The 21,361-nt window shown below is 55.0% G+C and overlaps 1 long non-coding RNA gene across 1 annotated transcript; it reads right to left on the bottom strand.

Moving 5' to 3' along the window:
• Nucleotides 1–354: 354 nt before the first annotated feature.
• LOC306660142 lies at nt 355–21,062 on the bottom strand. Its single transcript, XR_013763561.1, has 3 exons — nt 20,862–21,062; nt 4,165–4,257; nt 355–1,445 (listed from the first exon to the last, which is right to left on the bottom strand). It is a non-coding gene; the product is annotated as an uncharacterized lncRNA (long non-coding RNA).
• Between the last annotated feature and the right edge of the window lie 299 nt (nt 21,063–21,361).

Here is a 21,361-nt window from a genome sequence, read left to right as displayed (position 1 = left end):
TAGCTGAGCAGTAGAGTGCTTCCCTAGCATGCTGAAGGCTCTGGGTTTGATCCCTGGCATTGCCAAAAATAAGAATGGGTCTTGCCTCCTATGGTCCCTCTCCAGTCCCAGACAACATGCTCAAAATTCATAGCCTGCAAGGTCACACTTCAGAAGGAAAGTCAATCTTTCCCACTAACTCCTGCAAAAGTCACAGGGAGGGCTCTGATTGGCTTTACCTGTACCACATGCTCAGGTCCAAACTAATCGTTGTATAAAGGAAACAGAGCACTGTGATTGGCCCACTTGCCCTTCCCAGTGGGTGGGAAGGCTGTGAAACATAGTTTCACCAACACAGAGTCTACCTCCTCCCCCAGCAAAGCACTTCTGCTCACCTGGTAAGTGTGATGGTAACAGAACACCCAACCCATAGGGCAACTGAGGGTAGCGATTGAGATGACACTAAGGAACTCTTACCATAGTGCTAGGCACATAGTAGATGCTCAGTAAATGAGAGCCATGTATAAGGCTGGGCAGAAGAAATAGCAGTAGTGGTGATGGTCTTTGCAGCACCCAGAAGCCCGCTGCTGCCCTGACAGGCAGAAGGATAACTCACAGATCGCGCACCTCGGAGGTATCATTCATTCATCCAACAGTCTCCAGCCAGTACCTATGCTAGGCACCGCAGGTATAAAGAAGACACAGGAGACTAAGTTGCGTTGGGTACAGACCTGATGATAGTGGGTATGACACACGGTGATGAGTGCTGTGGAGACTGGACTAGAGAAACTTGGCCACCTGGAGGCACCAGGGCAGCCTGCCAAGGAGGCAGCATTTGAGGTGGGTGGGAAGGAAGCTGGGCACTTCGTGCTTGCTGGCAATGGGTCAGGCCTGGGTGCGCTGAGTGCGTCCACCTGAGGAAGGGATTGTTGTCTCCATTAGATGAGGGCATGGAGCCCAGAGGGGGTGGACAGCTTGCTTGGGGTCCCCAGTGCTGGCCTAGGGGTCCCCATCCACTGGGTGAATTCACCAGATGCAGAAGAGAGGAGAAATAGGATGCTCGGCAGAAGGAAAGGGGGTGTGAGTCAGTCCTCGAGCATGGGGAGGACAGGGTTCCACCGGGAGAAGCCACAGTGGGGGAGAGTGGGGCGGGTGGGACCAGGGCAAGGCGAGAGCCATGACCTCAGCAAGCCCTGTGCCTCCTGGAACCTCGGTTTCCTTGGCTGGGAAAACAGGTGAAAGGGCATCTACTCATGCCCATTTTACAGGTGAGGAAACAGATGAAATCAGGGTCATCTGACTGCAGAACCCGCACCCACAGCACTGGTTCTGCAGGCGCACGTGAGATGGACGAGTTCACTGTCGCCGGTCATGTGGGTGCACACCTGTGATCCTGGCTACCTGGAAGGTTGAGGCAGTAGGATCACAAGTTCAGGGTCACCTTTGGCAACTTAGTGAGACACTGTCTGGAAAAAAAAAGGTCTGGGGATGTAACTCAGCGGTTTTAATCCCCAGTACCCTGTACTGAAGAGAAAAAAAATTAAGTTCACTGCAAACCTTCCTGTCTGACTCAAGAGTTGGGTCCATGAAGAGAAAAGAAGCAGTTTCTTGGGACCACCCTAGGAGGGTCCCAGAGACTCTCCTGGGCTCCTCCTCCAGAAATTCAGCCTCTTAGGGACCTGAGACAACGCCATCCTAAATCCCTCAGAGACAATGTCATCCCTTGGAAGGGCAATTCATGCAACTTGTAAGTGGAGAGTCTGAGTCCAGAAAGTGGGGGGTGGCTTGTTCCAGGTCACAAGCGAGCTGGTGGTGGAAACCCATCTAGAGTGCAGGCCATCTGACACCTGGTCCCGTTCAGGAGACTCCAACCCACACTCACTCCTCACAACCTGCCCCCTGCCACCAGGGCAGCGCCGCTACTGGCCCTGGGCATTTGGTATGGGCCAGGTGCTTCACCTTCCTTAAACTCTGATCCTGCAAGTCACCCCAGGAAGCGTGTGGACTCAGGGCAGCCAGAGGTTCAGCTGCAGGTTAACTGCATGGTTAACTGACAGCATGTTTGGAAACACGTAAAACCATGCTTGATGCCTGGAGACTCTGTGACTGACCACCTTATGAATGACAAGCTGAAGTTCAGAGATGCAAAAAGACTGCTGCAGGGGCTCAGGGCTGGGAAGCAGCAGGATTTGGATTAGTACCTAGGCTGGGGTGACTCCAAAGTCGGGGTGGGGGCAGTATCTTGTCCCTGCTCCAAGCTATCAGGGAAGGGGTGAGGAGTGATGGCAGCGTGTCCTGGGCCCCCACTCACAGGGAGATGACACTTACTGTAGCGGCTAAACCTATGGCCCCTGGGGTCAGGCTTCTGGGTTCAAATTCTGCTCTGACAATTCTAACTCTGTGTCCTCAGGCAAGTGACTTGTATTTTCTGAGGCCTCAACTTCCTCATCTGTACAATGGGGATGCTGATAACACACTGACCTCACTGGGTGTCTGGGAGGGTTAAACAGGCATGTGCATGACAGGGCGGAAAGGGTGACTTGTACATTCTGTGCCACTGAGGCACCTTGCCATCATTCATTGCATAAGCACAGTGAAACCTCTTTTGTGTGGCTTTTTTGTTTAGTGCCAGAATTTTAAACCCAGGAGTGCTTTTATCACTGAGCTACATCCCCAGCTAGCTTTTTTTCTTTTTTTAAAGACAGGGTCTTGCTAAGTTGCTAAGGTTGACCTCAAACTTGCGATCCTCCTATCTCAGCCTCCTGAGTCGCTGAGATTACAAGTGTGTTCCACAGTGCCTGGCTTAGTGTGGCATTTTGCATGGACTGCCTGTGTGTCCCTGAGTACTGTTTTGAATGCTTGTGGGTCCTGGAGCTGCCCCCAGCGTCTGCCACTGGCCAGCAAGGTAGTCTAGAGCTTAGAGGGAGACTTGAGGTGAAGCCTAAGAAGTTGAAGTCTTGGGTCCCTCATTTGCATGGCCTGGTGTCCCATTTTGTGTTCATAATTCTGAATTTTTTTTTAAAGAACACCCAATATTATACAAGCTGTGCTGACACCCTGAATAACCTGGACCTGCTGCTGTGGGGGCCACTCACTTGGCCCCCATGCACCTCCAGTTTTCTAAGTGGGGAGCGTTAATTGCTCTGATTAAGTTAACATGTGTACAATTCTTTAAAAGCACCTGGCATACTGGATGCAATGCCCAGGCCTGTAATTCCAGTGACTGGGGAGGCTGAGGCAGGAAGATCTCAAGTTCAAGGACAATTTCAGCAACTCAGTGAGACCGTCAACAATTTAGCAAGATCTTGTCTCAAAATAAAAAATAAAAAGGGCTGGGGATGTGGCTCAGTGACAAGGGGCCCCTGGGTTCAACCCCCAGTACCAAAAAAAAAAAAAAAAACCCAGTACCACAATAAATGCCTAGTGACCATTGGCTTCTTAAATAAATTCCAGCTAGTAAATATGTTTACCGTGCTAGTAAATGTGCTACATGTGTTACATTTGTCATGATGATTAGGTTTAACTTTCACAACTCCTCCCATTTCACAGGTGAGAACACAGAGGCTCAGATAGGTGAAGAGACTTGCCCAAGGCGACAGGACTTCCTCCCTGTTCATGAGGCCCCGCCCCACCCCCTGGCAGCCGGACCTGGAGTCTCAGGTCACAGCACAGCCAGGTACTTTTGGCAAGGGCTGGCTCCCCAAGGTGGACCCCGAGGCCCCCAGGGGGCAGAAACCCCAAATAGAGCTGGGCTGGGGCCCTGGCACATCTAGGACCTCATCCCTTCTGTCCCCTTGAGCTTCCTCTTGAGCCCTTGTTACCAGAAGCCCTGGCCCAGGTGGGGTGGGGGCCAACGGATGACAATGACCGATTTAGAAAGTAAAGTTGCTTCTCAAACAAATAAGAAAGAAGAGGAAAGAAAGAAGCGGCCTGCCCGCTTCCTGCCCCACTCTCTCCCAGCACCTGGGGCCCAGCTGCTGGTTTTCACTGCTTGTTTGCTCATCCTGCCGGAGGAGCCTCTTCTTAAAGCCCCAGGGCCCTCCCCGCAGGAGATGGATGATTGCTGAGCCCGTGGGGAGAAGCAGCAGGATTCTTGCTGCTCTGGGATTGTCTGGAGCATTGTTTCAGACAACAATACCCATGATCATCCCACTCCCGTTTCCTGCAGTTGGGAGAGGGGGTTACCAGCTCGGCGTGGGCTCAGCTTTCTTGGCTCTGCGAAGTCTGAGGTCTGGCGGTCTGAGCAGGCCCCTTCTCTCTGGGCCTCAGTTTCCTTGTCTGCAAAAGGAGGGTTGCCAGAGGCTGGGTTGGCATAGAAAGGACAGAGCACAGCGGCGGTGACAGCTGCTGTCTTGATCCCTGCGAAAGACAGGGTCACCCAGGGACAGAATCCCCCAGCCTCCCTGGATGTGTTGGAAGCTTAGTGGACTCAGAGGCAGAATCACTGTGGGCCTTTGTGCTTCTGTCCGCTGTTTTAACACATTCCATCTGCACCTCAACCAAAGGAAGCAGATGTGACTGCCATCCTGATTCTATAGCAGAGGAAACAAAGACGCAGACAAGAGACCTGTCCAAGGCCAGCAGAGCTGGCGGGTGCCCATCTGGGCTGTGCGCCCCGCCTGCCTAGGTCCACAGAGCTGCCCTGGCATCGGGGTATCTCTGAGGGGCTGCTTTGCTTTGTAACCTTGGACAAGTCACTTGCCTATGAAATGAGCAGCCCATGCTACTGCCTGCAGAACTGTACAATCCTAAGGGAGCCAGGGACTCGGGAAACCAGGGCCGTCAGTGCTATAATTAGTATTAATTTTAACGTCACAGGTGAGAGCCCAGCTGAGAGGATGCTGAGGGCCTGCCCAGCTCTGAACATCTAAATCCTGTGGTTGCAGCTGGGGAGCGATTCCGGGAGGCACCTGGTGAGAGGTGGCTCCACCCATTGGGGCTAAAAACAATCCCGGAGTCTGCCACTGTGCAACCTGCCAGTCACCTGCTCTAATTAATGGCAAGCTCTCCAACCCTGCTTCTCTGCCTCCGCTGCAGCCCCTGAGCTGGGTGGCCCTGGAGAAATCCCTCGACCCCTCTGAAACTCCTCAGGTTGAAGACACTGCCTTTGCAGAGCTTTCCAGAGTAGAGACAATGCCTGGCAATACAACATTGCAAAGAGACCACTAGGACCTGGGTGGCCGGGCCCACCTGTGTTTCAGACCTCGTTCTGCCACTTCCTGTTGTGTGATGTTGGAAGGTTACCTGGACCCTCTGAGCCTCAGTTTCCACCCCCTGAGACACAGCAGGTGCCTCAGGGCTCATAGCTGGTTGGTGCGACCGTTTACTGTGCTTGAGAACAGTTTGCAGAGAGTCTCAGAGATGCTCCTGTGCTCTCTCTTAGGCAGGACCTCTCTGCCCCTCCAGAGCTTCCCTCTGCCCTTGTCAACGTATTCTGTGCCCCAGTGGGTGACCTCAACCCCCTTTATCCTCTGCATTCTGGTTGAATGGGGAGGCTGGGAGGAGGACAGGTGGCGAAAGGCACTGCTATTTACTCCCCCATTTCCTTCCTGCATGGTTGCCCCACGGTGCTGTGTCCCACCCCCTACAGCTCCTATGGGGTGGCCTGGGCAAGCATCTTGCCCCAGGTCCACGTAGCCTCTCCCTCCCATCCTCTAGGCCACCATGTCCCATGGTGCCAGCCGTAGGACACTGCACCTTCCTTTCTGCTATCCCGAAACCCTGTCCACGCCTTGGCTAATTGTCCTTGATTAAATTCTTTTCAAATTAGTCAGTTTGTAACGGGCGTGGTGGCTCACATCTATAATCCCAACAACTCAGGAGGCTGAGGCAGGAGGATCGTAAGTTCAAAGCCAGCCTTGGCAATTTAGCAAGGCCCTAAGCAACCCTGTCTCAAAATTTTAAAAAATTTAAAAAGGGCCGGGTATGTGACTTGGTGGTTGGGCACCCCTGGATTTAATCCCCAGTACAAGAAAAAAAAAAAATCAACCAGTTTGGGCACACATCTCTTTCCTGCCTGGGCCCTTTGGTCTGTTGTGTTCAGCTGGGACTCCAGGGATGGTCAAATAATGAAAGTCCACACAGCTTTCACATGTACTGTTTACCCACTGTATTAACTTTTGCTAAGTATTTGCCATGTGCCGGGCTCCTTGCAGAGAGCCAGGAGTACAAATGACCAAGGGACAGTGTCTGTCCTCAAGAGCTCCTGGGCTAGTTGTGGGGGATAGACACCTAAATGGCCAACTACAATATGAATTGCTAAAAGCCATTATAGAGACACGTGCGGGCCCCCTGACGAGGCAGAAGAGAAGCCACCAACCCCAGGAGAGGCTGCAAAGGCTACAGAGCCAGAGGAGTTTTGAGCAGCATCTTTTCTTTTTTCTATTTTAAAAATATATTTTATATTTTATGGCGGGGGATATAGCTCAGTTCGTTGAGTGCTTGCCTGTCAAGCCCAAGGCCACCCTGGGTTCAATCCCCAGCACTGCAAAAAAAAAAAAAATATATATATATATATTTCAAATATTTCAAAATAGTATCAATACGTAATATTGTAATATTGTCAACTATAATCCACACATGAAATCTTGGGATTTTTACATTTCTCCCCAAGTCCTCAAGCTCTGGTGTGCATTTGACACCCAGCACATCTTGGCTCAGACTGACAGCATTTTACTGAGACAGGCAGCTGGGCAGCACGGGACCCAGTCCTTGCGTGCGCTCTGGGAGGTCGGTGGTGCTCTCCTTCCACTGTACAGGTGGGGAAGCAGAGACTCAGAGGAGTTGAGTGGCTCACCTGCATTCACTGAACCCAGATCTGGGCCACTCCGAAATCTGTCTCTTCCTGCAGCCTGTGCTCTGGACAGGTTCTTGCCCCCAGAGTGTAGCCGTTGGCAGACTGAAAAGCCCGGATGGAACCGAGGTCCTCTGACTCCAGTCCTGGAATGTTTCTCCTGTCAACTGACTAGGAGACTGACTTGGGAGGAAGGCAGCAACTCTCCAAAATGGGTTCTGATCCCTGTTCTGAAATCCCCGAGATGCCCTGGAGCAGGGCGGCAGAAGAGAGAGGGAGATTGCTGGCCAGTTGAAGCCTGCGGTCTGGCAGGGGAGGGTTGTTACTGGGTGAGAGGCGCAGGCTGCCCTGGATGGGGAGGAGGAAGAGATAAGGCAGCTAGATGAGGCCGTCAAAGTAGCCAGCCAGAGCCTGGCACCATGGCGCACTCCTGTAATCCCAATGACTCAGGAGGCTGAGGCAGGAGGATCCCAAGCTCAAGGCCAGCCTCAGCAACTTAGCAAGACCCTGTCTCAAAATAAAAAGGGCTGGGGATGTGGCTCTGTGGGAGAGTGCCTCTGGGTTCAAGCTCTAGTGCCAAAAACGTAGCCAGTGGGTCAGCTTTGCCGCCTCACAGTCAGCGATTCCTTCCCAGCCCAAACATCCAGAGACGCTCGCTGCCTGAATTCAGTGGGGTGCAGAGAGTTTGCAGGGAATTAGGCACTGGTGTTTTCAAACCAGGACTGGGGAAATTAAAATGGGACAATAAAGTCAAGATGTTCTGATGGGCAGCTTACCCCAGATCTACCCTGGAGAGAGTCCCGGGAGGATTCCCAGGCTCGTCCATGCCGGTGCTGTGGAGGGACACCAGAGCCATGGAGTTCTGGAAGCCAGACTGTGCATCTGGTGACTCCGGGGTTGTTGTTTGGCACTACAAACACTGATCAGTAGCTGCTTCGCCACTCGCCCTTCCTGTTCATCAGCTCCACATCTGCCCCATAAAATGTCCATCCACATCCGCGAGAGCCTGCCTGGCCAGGTCCTTCGTTGCTTCAGCCCTGCTCCCTTCTCGTCCCGGCTCCTGTCACCCAGCCTGATACACCGTCCACTCTGCCCTGCACGTGGTCCTGCGCCCGATGTGGGCCTGCAGCCACAAGTACCGCCCAGATCTTGCCTTCAAACCAGGAGAGTCAGACAGACCCTCAGGTTGAGCAAAGGCGGCCGCGTGGGAATGGAGGGTCCCCAGTGCCGCGGGTGCTCCAAGGAGCAAATGCCTAATTGTGCCCCAGAGAGTGGGAGGAGGGTCCCCAGAGCAAGGGACACTAGGCTGGCTCGTGAGGCCAGGGGAAGGAAGAGGAGGTGGGCAGTGAGTTGGGTGGGCAGGGACACCACAGACCTGCAGCGGAAGCGGATGGGAGGCCACCAAGGAGGACTGGCCTCCAGTCAAGACTTCCCTGGATTCCCAGGAGAGTCTTAGAAGTGGTGTCTGGACTGGGGATACAGCTCAGCTGGTAGAGCGCTCGCCTCGCAAGCACAAGGCCCTGGGTTCGATCCCCAGCACCGCAAAAAAAAAAAAAAAAAAAAGTGGTGTCCACCTGGAAGCGTGCACCAGCCTGGCCTCTCGTGGCACGGCCCAGCGTCTCGAGTGTCCCTTGGAGGGCATCAGGGTTGGGCCCTTCATCGTAGGTTGGAGAAGGTCACCTGGAGAGTTAAGGGGTCTGACGTCCTTGCCCCTCCAGCCTGCCCAGCCTCAGCCGATGTCAGAACTCTCTCGAAACCCCCAGCACCGGACCCAGTGCTGGGCCCAGAGAAGGGGACCGTCCCTCCACCCGCCGGGTCCCGTGCTGTCCCACACGTGCTCAGATCAGCAGGGTCCATTCACACTCCCTGGATGATCACCCCTTTCACCCCGGCAAGCCCGGGGGACCAGAATCACAGTCCCTTTTCACAGAAGAGGCGGGGGCTTGTCCAGAGTCACATGAGTGACCACGGTCCCAGCCTGTCCCTGATCCACGACATTTGGTGACACCTCACATAGCTGTCTAGCCCTCCAGTTGACACTGAGCCATTGAAGTCAAGGGGCTATAGACACAGGTTAGACCAGGGAAGGGACCTTGGAGATCGTTGTCACCTGCAACCTGTTCTGCCCCACCCAGCAATGGAAAGTGTGTGTCAGAGGAAGCTGCTGCCTGGGGACCCGGGAGGCGTGCGTGGGCGACAGCGTGTGGGGGGCACCACCGGAGGCAGGATGTGTGGAGCGGGGAGCAAGGCCTGCGGCTGGAGCGGGTCTGGGGTCAGGGCTCCGCCCCTGCCCCTCTTCTCCCTGGGCTCACTCTCTCCCCTTCTCAGAACTGACTGCAGGATCTTCCACTGCCAGAAGGATGGGCAGTCCCCAGAAAGCTGTCCCCATGGCCACTGCCAATATTCTGCTCCACTGTTGGTGCAGTAAGCATTTACGAAGCACCTGCTGTGTGCTCAGAGGTGGGGGTCGCCCCTTCCCTGCCAGGGGAGGTGCACAGGTGGAGCCAGGTGGGACGTCACGGGTGGCACCATCCACTAGGGACTGGGGGCCACCAGGGAGGCGACTACCCACCAGCCCTTGAAAGGCCATCTGCCCCTTCCCAGGGTGTGCGGCTTCCCAGGTGAGGACATGGAGGCCTCAGAGACGAGAAGCTGCCCGAGGGCTTGTTTCCAGATGCCAGGAAGCAGCAGAGGCAGGATTTGAAACCAGGCCACCTGCCCTGCCCGGCTCCACTGAGGAAGTGGAAGTGGGAACAGGTGCTGGGCAGGGGTGAGGGAGCCATCGGAGGCAGGGCCGGGAGCCAAAGGGCTGGCCGCCCAGCGAAGCCCCTGAAGCTGAGCCACTCCACATCCCTCTAGAGAGAGTCCCTCCCTTAGAAGTGAGGACGCGGGTCTAAACGGGCAAAAACCCAGCGTGATGGGACTCCAGGGTTCTGTTGGTTTTTCAGAACTTCTGTGACAAAGTCGGCTGGGCACAGTGGCGCAGGCCTGTAATCCCAGCCACTTGGGAGGCGGATCGTGAGTTCAAAGCCAGCCTCTACAACTTAGTGAGGTCTCTGAGCCACTCACTGAGACCCTGTGTCTGATAAAATATTTTTTAAAAAAGGGCTGGGATGTGGCTCAGTGGTTGAGCACCCCTGGGTTCAATCCCCAGGACCAAAATAAAAAAAAAAAAAGATTCTGCGACCAAGTAGCGCAAATGGAGTGCCTTCACCCGCAGAGCTGCATCCTCCCCAGCTCCGAAGACCCACAGACTGAAATCAAGGTCCTCGGCCATGTCCCCTCTGAGAGCCAAGTCCTCACCCCTTCCCAGCTGCTGCTGGCCGCCATCCGTCTGGGGCCTTCCTGGGTGTCCAGCCACATCACTGCAGTCACTGCCCATCACCACGTGGGCCTCTCCCTGTGCATCTCCCTCCTCTTCACATGGCACGCCACCATATGGGATCCAGGGCCCCCGACTCCAGCGCGGCCTCCACTTAACCGAGGATGTCTATGGCAACCTTATGTCCAAGTAGCTACATCCTGAGGTATGTGCGGTAGGACTTCAACGAGTCTTTCTGGGAGACACACCTCAACCCATAACAGATGTCATTAAAGGATTTTTCATATAAAGAAATTTGGATCTGAAAAAAAAAAAAAAAAAAAAAAAAAAAAACTATGCAGGTCATGTGTCCCAGTTTGAGATTCAGAAAATATGGTGGCCTTGGGGCTAGCTCAGTAGTAGGTATGTGCTGAGTTCAATCCCCAGCTCAAAAAAGAAAGAAAAAGAAAAGAAGTATGAACTTACTATATCTGTCTGCTACATAAATATTAAAGTACTTTGCCCTAATGGGTACTAAATAAATGTTTGAGAAATACTTGACTTGTGGTCCCTTAAGACCTGCAGATCTTTCTTTAATAAGTTAGAAGGATAAAATAAAAGTCCCCAGAGAACAAAGTGCAGCTGCCCTATGCCCTGGATTCCAGACAGGCAGCTGTTGCCCTGACCTTAGCTTTCTCTTCTGTGTGGGCATCAGCTTGGGGAACGAGCCAGTTCTGAGAAGGACAAAAGGGAGAGGCCTCGGTTCCCTTCCTGACTGGATTAAGTAGAACCTCCTTCTCAATCCTCTCCCTTGCTTCCCCATTGACTAGGCTCAGATGCTCCTTTCAGACAAATACCCATCCCTGCCCTGTCCTTACCACCTAGATAGCCCTGGTTCTTCATCTTTACCATGAAACTATTGCCCCTTGCCACCAGCAGGAAATCAGTTTATCCTAATGTGAATCTAATCACTTCCTTCTCTGCCACAAACCCTCCACGGCCCTCTCCTGTTCTGGGAATAAAGCTCTGCATCCTACACTCGCCATTTCAGGGTTTGTAGAAGTTGGTCCCCAGGAATCTAGCTGGGCTTCCTCTATCTTCCAAGCAGTGGAGGTCACAGAATCTCCATTTAAAAGACGGGGGCAGGCAACGTGGCTGGAAGCGCGCCGTGGGGAGCCTCACTCTGAAGCTCTTTCTAAGGGACACCTTTGCGCTGATCTCTCCAGAGAACTCCCTCCCGCCATCTATTGAAAAGACACCTTCACCCTGGTCACATGACAAGCCCCTCTCCCTCCTCTACATACAGACTGTAGTATTTTGGTTGAATTTTTTCCCTTTGGTACCAGGGGTTGAACCCAGGGACACTTTACCACTAAGCCACATCCCCAGACTTTTATACTTTTTTATTTTGAGACAGGGCCTCACTACATTGAGAGGTTGGTCTCAAACTTGCGATCCTCCTGCTTCAGCCTCCTGAGTCGCTGAGATGACAGGCGTGCGTCTTGGCGCCTGGCTTTGGTTGTTTGGTTGCACTTATTCATGAAGCTTTTCCATTGCACTGTGTACTAGAAATCTGTTTCCCTTACCTTAGAGTCAGGTTCTACCCCAGGTCTGTGGCTAGATGTCACGAACAGCAGGTGAGAAAAGTGCCAGAATGGAGAGGCAGCTTCTAACTGCACTTTGTCTGTCTTGCTGTGTGACCTTGGGCAAGTCACTTTTCCTCTCTGGGCCTTTCAGAGTGGAATGTAGGGAAAGATATCCAGGCAGGTATGAAGGCATGAGCAAAACTCCTCCACCCATCCCAGGTCTGGCCAGACCTTGGATGTAATCAAGGGCTACTGGAGTCCTTGATTTTGAATTAATTTGCATGTATTTGTATATGCACTAGAAGAGGCACCAACTACACTTCATTCATAGAAAGAACTGTGGCTGTCATCTAATTGATGCCCAGGGATGGAAAAGACCCAAGGGCTCATGGTTCCACGCAAATTTTACCTGACAGAGGCCCTTACTCATTAACGGTCCAATCCCCTCCTTTTACAGATGGGTAACTGAAGTTCAGAGAGGGAAAGTGAGGAGCCTGAGGTCACACAGCAAGTGAGATGCATAAGGTTCTGTCCTGGGCTTCCCACTGCCTGTCAAGGGCTGCTACTCACTCCCTTGTCTCTCTCTCCATGCAGGCTGAACAGAGGGGGACTTGGCTTTATTTTGAGGTTTTTCTCTGCTCCTCAGAATAACAAAGCTGGCTAAGTGGCAGCCTCCACAACCAGCACAGGAAACCAGACTGGTGTAGGGAGGCAGGTGGGGGTGGAAAGCCTCTCAGAGGTGGCTGAGCGTTGCTTTCACCTGTTCTAAAAATAACGAGCTATTAGAGAGCCACAGATGACAGATGTGACCCACAGGTTATTCCGCTGAGGGTAGAGGAGGGAACGGACTCCATTTGAGCAAGAGGACAGCTGGGAGCCAGTGCAGGCGACGGGTGGAGGGGCGAAGGCCGGGCCCAGGACACTAAATCAGCAGCCCCTGTTCACAGAGGGGCGAGAGGGGCTCTGGGGCAGACGCTGGCTTGGCTGCAGGATCCCCCCAGGCACAGGCCAGACGGGGGCCCTGCTCTTCGGAGAACTGGTCTCCGGCAGAGGGAAGACATGACGAATTCAGCCGATGGATGGCTGGTGAAGCCAGGCGAGCTTTGTGAGGAAAACAGCACAGAGACAAAGACGGTCGGGAGCCCCCCAGCCAGGACGGCAGGGAGCCCCTGGAAGGAGCAGATAAAGGAGCTGAGGCTGCAGAGAAGGGAGGGAGGAGCATCTCCAGAAGAGGCTCTGGGAACTAAGAGGCCGGCGTGGGGACAGGGTGTGGACTTGCCCGAAGAGGTCAGAAGGGGGCAGAGTCAGACCTGTGTGCTCAGAGGGCCTGCTCAGGCTCGGGCTGATTCCAGAGCCACAGGAAGCTGTGAAGCCAGACTTTCAGCAGGGGAGCGGGGCCCTGCCTCTGAGGAAGCTTGCTCTCACCTGCTGGTGACAAGGACTAACTGATCTAGAAGACCGGTCAGGTCAGGTGTGGCGGTGCACACCGGTGAGCCCAGCAACTCGGGAGGCTGAAGCTGGAGGACCTCAAGTCAGAGGCCAGCTTCAGCAACTTAGCGAGACCCTGTCTCAAAATGAAAAATAAAATGGGTTGGGGATGTGGTTCAATCCCCAGTACTGAAAAAAACCCAAAAACCCAAACAAATAAAAAGCCACAATTAGGCAGAGGATATGGCATCCAGGCAGAAGTGAAGGGGTAACGGTGACCTCGACACACCAAGAGCTTCAGAATTCGCTCTGGAGAGGACGCTACCAGGAGTTGCAGACAGGCTAGGCTGGGGGACACACAGGTTTCTGGCCTGAGCACCTGCTGTGGGTTGAGGGCCAGGGACCGGAGGCCAGAGGGCCAGGTGTGGGAATGGGGTTTGGGGCAATGACCTCTGTAAGATTTAAGCAGCCGGCAGACTGCCCAGAACCGGCCCAGACACAGCTCCGCGGCCGGCAGTCCAAATGTGTGGTGGCTTCTCCCACCATGAACCCAGTCCACGCTGTGACTCCCAGAAACAGGGACTCGCCTGCTCTGTCCCCGCCACCTGTGAAGACACCTTGCATGTAATAGGTGCTCAACCAAGAGTTGGTGGCAAGCAACGCAATGGGGCAGACAGCCTCTCCCCCGCTACCCAGGACCCCACTGCAAGGGCCTCCCGCTGACCTCCCTGCCTCCTCCTCCGCCTCCACCCTCCATAACCAGGGTGGCTGGAGAAAAGTCAAAATCTGACCTGTCCCTCCCCCACCCTTGGCTGCAGCATCAGGACAGAGGTCACAGCCACGCCTGCACTTGCCCCTGACCCCCGAGTTCCAGCGGCAGCCTCGACTCCCCGGTGCCTCCTCTGAAATCTTCACCGCAGCTCCAGGAGCATCCAGGGCTCTGCCTCGGGCTGGCCCCTCTGCCGGGACTGCCCTTCCTGCTCCTGGTCTGTTCAGTCACACCTGCCATTAACAATCCAGCTCCACTGCGGTCCCGGCGGGCTCTGCAGCCCTCCAGGCCACCTCTGGACTCCACCTGGACTTCGTCAGCACTCAGGAGAAGAACTGCATTGACTGAGCCTTTACGACATGACAAGTCATTGTTTAATTCTCATGATGACCTTATAAGGTCATTATTGCTATTTTACAGATAACAGGAATCTGAGGCACAGAGAGGTTAAGTGACTTGTCTGTGGCCACACAGCCAGCAGGCCACAGAGCCAGGTTTGAATGGCGGCAGGCTGGCTCCAGAGCTGCGTCTTGGCTGATATGTTTGAAAGCCTCCACCCATCACATGGCACGGGTCTGCTTGCTTGTCTGTCCCCTTAAGGACAAGAGCTGCATCTGCAGACCCTCGCCCCTCACACCTGGCACAGCAGCTGGCACGCAGTAGGTGCTCAATCAAGCCTCCCTCAACAGGAAGCACTTTGGCTAGAAAAACCTTGGTGGGTGGGAAAGCTTTCCACTGCACGGCGTCCCGCAGCATCTTGCCTACCCGTTCTCATTGGTTTTCTCAATAACCCTGCTGCAGGAAACTCAGACCCAGAGAGGCCAAGAAACTTGCCCAAGTCACCCAGCCCACAGCTGGTGGAGATGATTCCTACAACAGGTCTCCTAACTCCAAGTCCCGAGCTCCTTCCAAGGCCAGGGAAGATGTTGCCAAGCCCAAACTCAATCCCAGGGCACAGGAGGCCCTGCCGGGTCAAGGGTCATTCGTCACTCCTCCCGGTCGGGGGAGCCTTGGGGACAGGGGCCTGCTTCCCATCTTATGGGCCCTCCCGGGTCTAACACTCCTTAGGGCAGGAAACTTCCTTGTCACAAAGCCCCAGCGCCCCCACCCCCACCCCCAGGCCCCAGGCCACGCCCCTCCCCTCCCCCTGGAGGGTCCTGGTCAGAGCATCCGCCTGTCAGTGAGGATCCGTGGGGCTCAGCCCAGCAGCTGAGATGGATGTGCAGGAAGCAGTAACAATGGATGAAAGACCCTCTGTGCCCAGGTGGGTGGGGGAGGGGCGGCAGGAAGCCGGAGCCGCCTCCCTCTGGAGGCCTCCTCTGGAGGGAGGCCTGGGATGCCAGAAACCGCGGGGTTTATTTGGATTCCCCAGGGATCCGAGCTGGGGAGCCCTCTGCAAACACCAGGCCCTCTCTTCTCCGTGGGGTGCCCAGCTTGGGACCTGTGTGACCAGGATGTCACTTTCATTCATGGCCAGTCCCCAGGGCCCAGCGGCAGGGCCGGCGCCACAGCAGGGGCGGGGCTTGTTGAATGCAGAAATCAGTCTGGCACTACTAATAACTAAAGAATTACAGTCTTACGCGGATTTGCTTGTTGAAAACAGTAAAAAGTTTTCCAGATGATTCCTTTCCTCTCGAGCTTTTCACACACGCTGCTCCTTCGGCCTGCCACACTCGCTGGGCCCTCTAACATTTTGCAAGGTCAGCTCCTTCTCATCCTCCAGTTGCAGCTCACATAAAGGTCTTCAGTAAAGCCTTGGGACCAAGCATGGTGGCACACGCCTGCGATCCTAGAAACTTGGGAGGCCGAGAAAGAAGGACGGCAAGTTTGAGGCCAGCCTCAGCAATTTAGCAAGACCCTGCCTCTAAAATAAAATATAAAGGGCTAGGGATGTAGCTCAGAGGAAGAGCAGCCCTGAGTTCCACCCCCAGTACCAAAACAAATGAATAAATAATAAAGCAAGCTTTGGAGCTACTCTGACCCCCAGCAAAGGGAACCCTCTTCCCTTGCCCCCTGAGGCCAGTGCTCTTGATTTCCTCCATGGCACTTTTCAAGATGGTGTGGTATGTACCCTTGGGTTTTGATTTCCCCTCTCCGCCACCGGAATGTGAGCACTAAAGGGCTTCAGCTCCTTATCCTGTCCCCAGGGCCAGGGACTTCCATGATGCCCCATAAATAGTTAACTAGATAACAAGATGAGCAAATGAATCTCTGTTAGGGTGTCTCTCTCTGCAAGCTGCTTCCCGGAAGAGAACAAATGGGCGTCTTGTTCCTGCGCTGAAGACTGCAAAGCCCCCACCCAGCCACAGTGAGCAGCTCTCCCCGGGGTCAGTGACAGTGACGGTCACCAGCCAGGGCTCTGATTCCCTCACAATAGTGATTGAGTTTCACCAAAATCTGAAGGCGCGCCTGTCATCTCAGCAGCTCAGGAGGCTGAGGCAGGAGACTCGCAGGTCCATGTCTAGCCTCAGCAACGTAGTGAGGCCCTGTCTCCAAATAAAGTATAAAAAAGGCCTGGAGATGTGGCTCAGTGGTTCAGCGCCCCCGGGTTCAATCCCTGGTACAAAAAAAAAACCTGAATGTGTACAGGGGAGGAGGCCGTGCATGTGACTGTCCGCTGTCCAGCCAGCCACTATGGACGCGGGGGGTGGCTAGGCTAGTTACTCACACCTGTTCATTTGCAAGGTGGGAGAAGCAAGGCCAAGACATACCAACCCAGAGCTCCCCAGCGGAGAGTGCAGCGGGCAGCAGGCTCCTGCGTCCTTCACCCAGCTGTCCATCCTGTCCATTCTGTTAACACACTGAGCGCCCGTTCTGTGACTGGTGCTGCGCTGGAAACTGCAGACTCCAGTAGCCAAAGGCGCCGAGATTCAAAGGAGTTCAGTCCGAGGCCCAGCCCATCTGATGGAGCTTCTCTGGTGGCCGTGACAGCCATGGCAAGTCCCCGCTTTGCCACAGGTGAGAGTAGGCCCAGGTGGGGGAAGGAGCGGCCCAGAATCTTGAAGGCAGGGAGACAGAGAGGGAAGGGCTGATTTTATCTGGGGAAGTCAAGAAGCCAGCTCAGCTGAGTCCAGTGGCCTTGTTCCGGGCCTGCCGTCGCCAGCCTGGGTTGGCGTGTCCAGTGTCTTCAGTTGGGGTACTTTGTGTCACCTCAACGGCGGGGGACCCAGTCAACAGAGAAGGCTGAAGGCCACTCAGTCCCTCGGGAGACTTGCTTGAGCAGAGTGGCTTTTGTGGGCCAGGCCCCGTGTGCTGGGGGTTAGGTTTCAACACGAGTCCTGGAGGGGACACGTCTAAACCACCGCAGTCCCTTCCCTAGAAGTCTGGTGGGCACACAGACTACAGGCCGTCACAGCCCTGAGTCCTGAACACCAGGAGGCAGCGGAGGTCAGAGGGAGGCCCCTGCCTTCCTCTTCTGTCTACACCTCGCTCCAGGGACACACCGGGTTCTGATCCCAGCTCCACCTCAGGATCGACATGGAACCTTTAGCAAGTCACTTAAGGTCTCTGAACCTCAGTTCTCTGTCAAACTGCAAACAAGGAGGAGCTGCCCGTGGGGTGCATGAGGACCTGATGCAGAAAGTTGCTGAGCTCTTGGTATACAGTAGGTGCTTAAGAAATGCTAGGCCAGCCCTCGGCTTCTCTATAGGATAGGAACTGTGTGCAGCTCAGTGATGAGTTTCCACTTGGTCGCAGACTGGGCTGCCGCCGGCAGATTCCTCACGCTGGCTTTTCCAAGGCTGATTCGTTTAACTTCCGTTCCTGCTCAGCCCAAGGCCTGCACCTGCCCGATCTAGCTGAGAGCTCTCCCTTCTCCCCGGCTGCCTCCCGCTTTCAATCAGGCCTTCAGCCTGCCAGATCCAGTTCTGGCTGCTCATAGGCCATGACTGCACTGAGCTACGGAAATTTCCAACCTCTGATGCCCCAGGGTCAGCCTGCACTGACCTCTCCACACCTACCCTCTCTCGCCTTGACCCTCCAATCCCTTGCACGGCCATAGGGCGCAAGCTCTAAAACCCATCTGCTCAGGTTACTCTCCTGCTTAACAACCTTCCAGAGCTCCCTATCACCCTTGGGATCAAGTTCAAACTTCTGTGCTTGACATTCCATCACCCTTTACCATGTGGCAGCTGTGTTAGCTGGACCTCTCCCTCACACTGCCCTGCTTCTGCCCCCAGGAACGTCACACCTGCCTGCCTTTCCTCATGCTGTTCTCCCAGTTTCTGGCCAGTATGCTCTCCTACACAGCTTAGCTCCTACGGCAGCGTCTCTGTGACACTTTCCCCGATGACTCTCAACAGCCCCTGAGCATCCTCCCAGGAGGCCTGCGCTGCCCTGGGTGTCAACTTCCAGTGCACTTTGCACCCAACTCAGAATCAGCACCGGGGACCTGCATTCTAGTTAGGTGCTTATGGCGGGTGCAGTGGTGCACATCTGTCATCCCAAAGGCTCAGGAGGCTAAGGCAGGAGGATCCCAAGTCCACGGACAGCCTGGGCAACTTTAGTGAAACTCTGTCTCAAAATTTTTTTAAAGGCTGGGGAGTGGTTGGGAATATAGCTCAGTGGTAGAGCCGCTAGGTTCAGTCCCCAGTACCCCCACCACACACACACACACACACACACACACACACACACACACACACACACGGAGCTTGTGCCTGACCTCCCATCTCAAGTGAGCACCTGATGGCTGCATCCTCTGATCCCGCCTTATCTTTTTTAATTATGCAGCACTAGGATGCAAATCCCCAAAGGGCAGGGACTTTGCTCTCTTCGTGGGTCTGTAACCCTGGCACCTGCCAACAGAACCGAGCCGGGCACCATAGAGGATATTTGTTGAAGGAAGAAAAGAAGAGCCAGTGGGAACAGCCAGGTGGTCAGAGCCCCTTCAGGAGGCTCGGCCAGGGTACCGATGGCCTGGAGGGAGGTGAGCCAGGGACTTGGGAGGATGTTGGGTATGTTGGGTGGGGTGGGAGGGCCCTCGCCAGAGCCGGGGTCCAGGTGGAGAAAGCGCCTGTGACAGGCCCCCGTGGAGCAGGGAAGGCCCTGGGCAGGAGAACCCGGTCGATCCTCTGCTCTGCAGCCCAGGGCTCCAGGGAGAGCGCCTCCATCTCTCTGGGCTGGTTTCTGCCTGAGGACAGATCAGCTGACAGGTGCATGAGGGGCCACGTGAGGCAGCAGCGCCAGGGGAGAGCCGCGGGTGAGCGCAGACCTCGGCCGGCCAGGTGAGCCCTCCTGGGCTCCTGATCACTGAGGAGCCGTGTGCCGCAGGCGCATCCTCTGCCTACAGAAGCCCCAGGTTCAACCCCCTGGCTTGCTGGGGCCAAGCCAGGATGCACCTGATCACCCATGTTCTGCTTCCCACCGAGAGGTCAGCTCACAGGGGTCTGGGCACCGCGCCCGACTTGGCCCAGGCTTGGAGGAGGCCCAGCCAGAAAGACACCTGGGCCATTGGGTCCAAGTCCTTCCTTTCATAGATGGGAAGCTAAGCCCAGAGAGGCTGAAGGATTTGTCCAGGGCTCGGCCAAGTGACTTCAAAGTCAGTTCCAGAGCCAAGTCTCTATTCCCAGCCAGCTCTTTCCATTTGGCTCAGGCATGTGGCTGGTCCTTGCTGATTCCTTACAAGTCTGTTCTTCCATGATTGCATAGCTGCTTCACAGTATCGGGGATTGAACCCAGGGCTGCTCCACCACTGAGTTACATCCCCAGCCCTTTTTATCTTATTTTGAGACAGGGTCTCACCAAATTGCCCAGCCTGGCCTTGAACTTATGATCTTCCTGCTTCTGCCTCTTGATTAGCTGGGATTATAGGCTTACACCGTCATGCCCAGCTCAACCCGCCTCCTTTAACATTCACCATGGACTGTACAATCATCACTCCTGTTTAACAAAAAAACTGAGACTCAGAGAGGGTGAATAAATCGTCCATGCTCTGTCCGCCTGAACGAGTCCTGTTTCTCAGAGTCCTGTGCAAATTTCATTGCATTCCATCGGTGCACATTTATTGCACCCCGACTGTGTGCCAGGCCCTGTCCTGCACGTGCCAGGAGTGGAGATGAACGGGACGTAACGTCTGCCCCTGCCTCTAGCCAGCGAAGAGGTAGATCTGGGGTCCTTGGGGGCTCTGCTCCATGTCCTCTTGGTGACACTGGGCAGGGGCTTTGGCACTGCTCCAACCCTCCCCCCTCAAGTACTCTTGGAAGAGGCTGAGGGAGCGAGGCTGTGACAGCCTCAGGCCCCCCGGGCTGCCTTGTCCTCCCAGCCTGACTCTGACTCATCGCCCACACCTGGCAGTGGCCTCAGGCAGCCACAGGGAGGGACAGGAGGTGGCACCTGCACTCTTGGCTGCAGTTCCCACCCTCCTGGCCAGGAAGCAGAGCAAGGTCATCCCTCCAGTGCCACCTGAGTTGCCGGGCTTGGGAATGCGCCTGGAAACCCAGGCCGGGCCTGCAGGGAGGCTGCCCAGGAGCCGGGAGGGTCACCGTGAGAGTCCCACAATGCCTGGCGGTGCTTGAGCACTTGCGGGGTGCCAGGCCCCAGGCTGGAGACGCTTTGCATGTCATCACACTGAATCTCTTGGCTCCCCAGGGAGCCCTCCTGTGATGAAGCCCACTTCGCAGATGAGGAACTGCACACTCAGGGAGGCGAGCAACCGGCTACACCCCTGTGTTAGGCAACGTGGGCCTTCCCCAGGCTCCACCCCCCGCCCTGCTCGAATGGCTCATTCCAGGTCACAGGAACCAGCTGCGTTCCCATCTTCCCCACCCATAGCACTGCCCGTCTTTGGCAAGGACACCTCCCTCCGTACCATCTGGGGAGCAGAAATCAAACCACTCTCCTCCTTTCCTCCCTGCCCCACTCAACCCTGCCCCAACCTTCAGTCGAAGTTGGATCGGGTTCTCTCTCTGTCTAAAACCGGCAGTGGCTCCCCATCATCCTCAAAAGACTGTCTTCAAGGCCCTTCGTGAACTGGGACCTGCCCACTTGTCCAGTCATGTCACTCACCAATCTCTGCTTGCACACGTTAGGGCACCTCCCAGGCCTCGCTTTCCTGGTGGGGATGACGCCTCACACAGGGATGAGCTGGGAGGAGGCTCATGCCCCTGGAGTACCCAGCAGGCACTTGGCGCTGGTGGGCGCTCGGGAAACTGTCCTGCCCTCCGACCAGCTGAGCACAGGCGGGCGTAGAGTCACAATGTGCAACACAGTCTCTGCCTTCGGCCCAGCTGGGACCAAGCCTTCCTGCTGGGTGGGCCCAGGGACTCTTAGTGTTACTGAAATCAACATTTCAAGAAATTCAGGCCCAGTGCCCCTGGAATCCCAGTGACTCACAAGGCTGAGGCAGAGGATTTTGAAGTTAGAGGCCAGCCTCAGCAACTTGGTGAGGCCCTGTCTCAAAATAAAAAATAAAAGGGGCTGGGGATGTAGTGTCCCTTCGTTCCATTCTTGGTACCAGAAATAAAGAAAAAAATTGTGAAAAGCTTCAGGGTAATGGTAGCTGGAAC

The sequence above is a fragment of the Sciurus vulgaris genome, assembly GCF_902686455.1.
Source record: "Sciurus vulgaris genome assembly, chromosome: 1".
NCBI lineage: Eukaryota > Metazoa > Chordata > Mammalia > Rodentia > Sciuridae > Sciurus > Sciurus vulgaris.
Note: the sequence above shows the minus strand (reverse complement) of the source record. Positions and strands in the feature narration are given on the sequence as shown.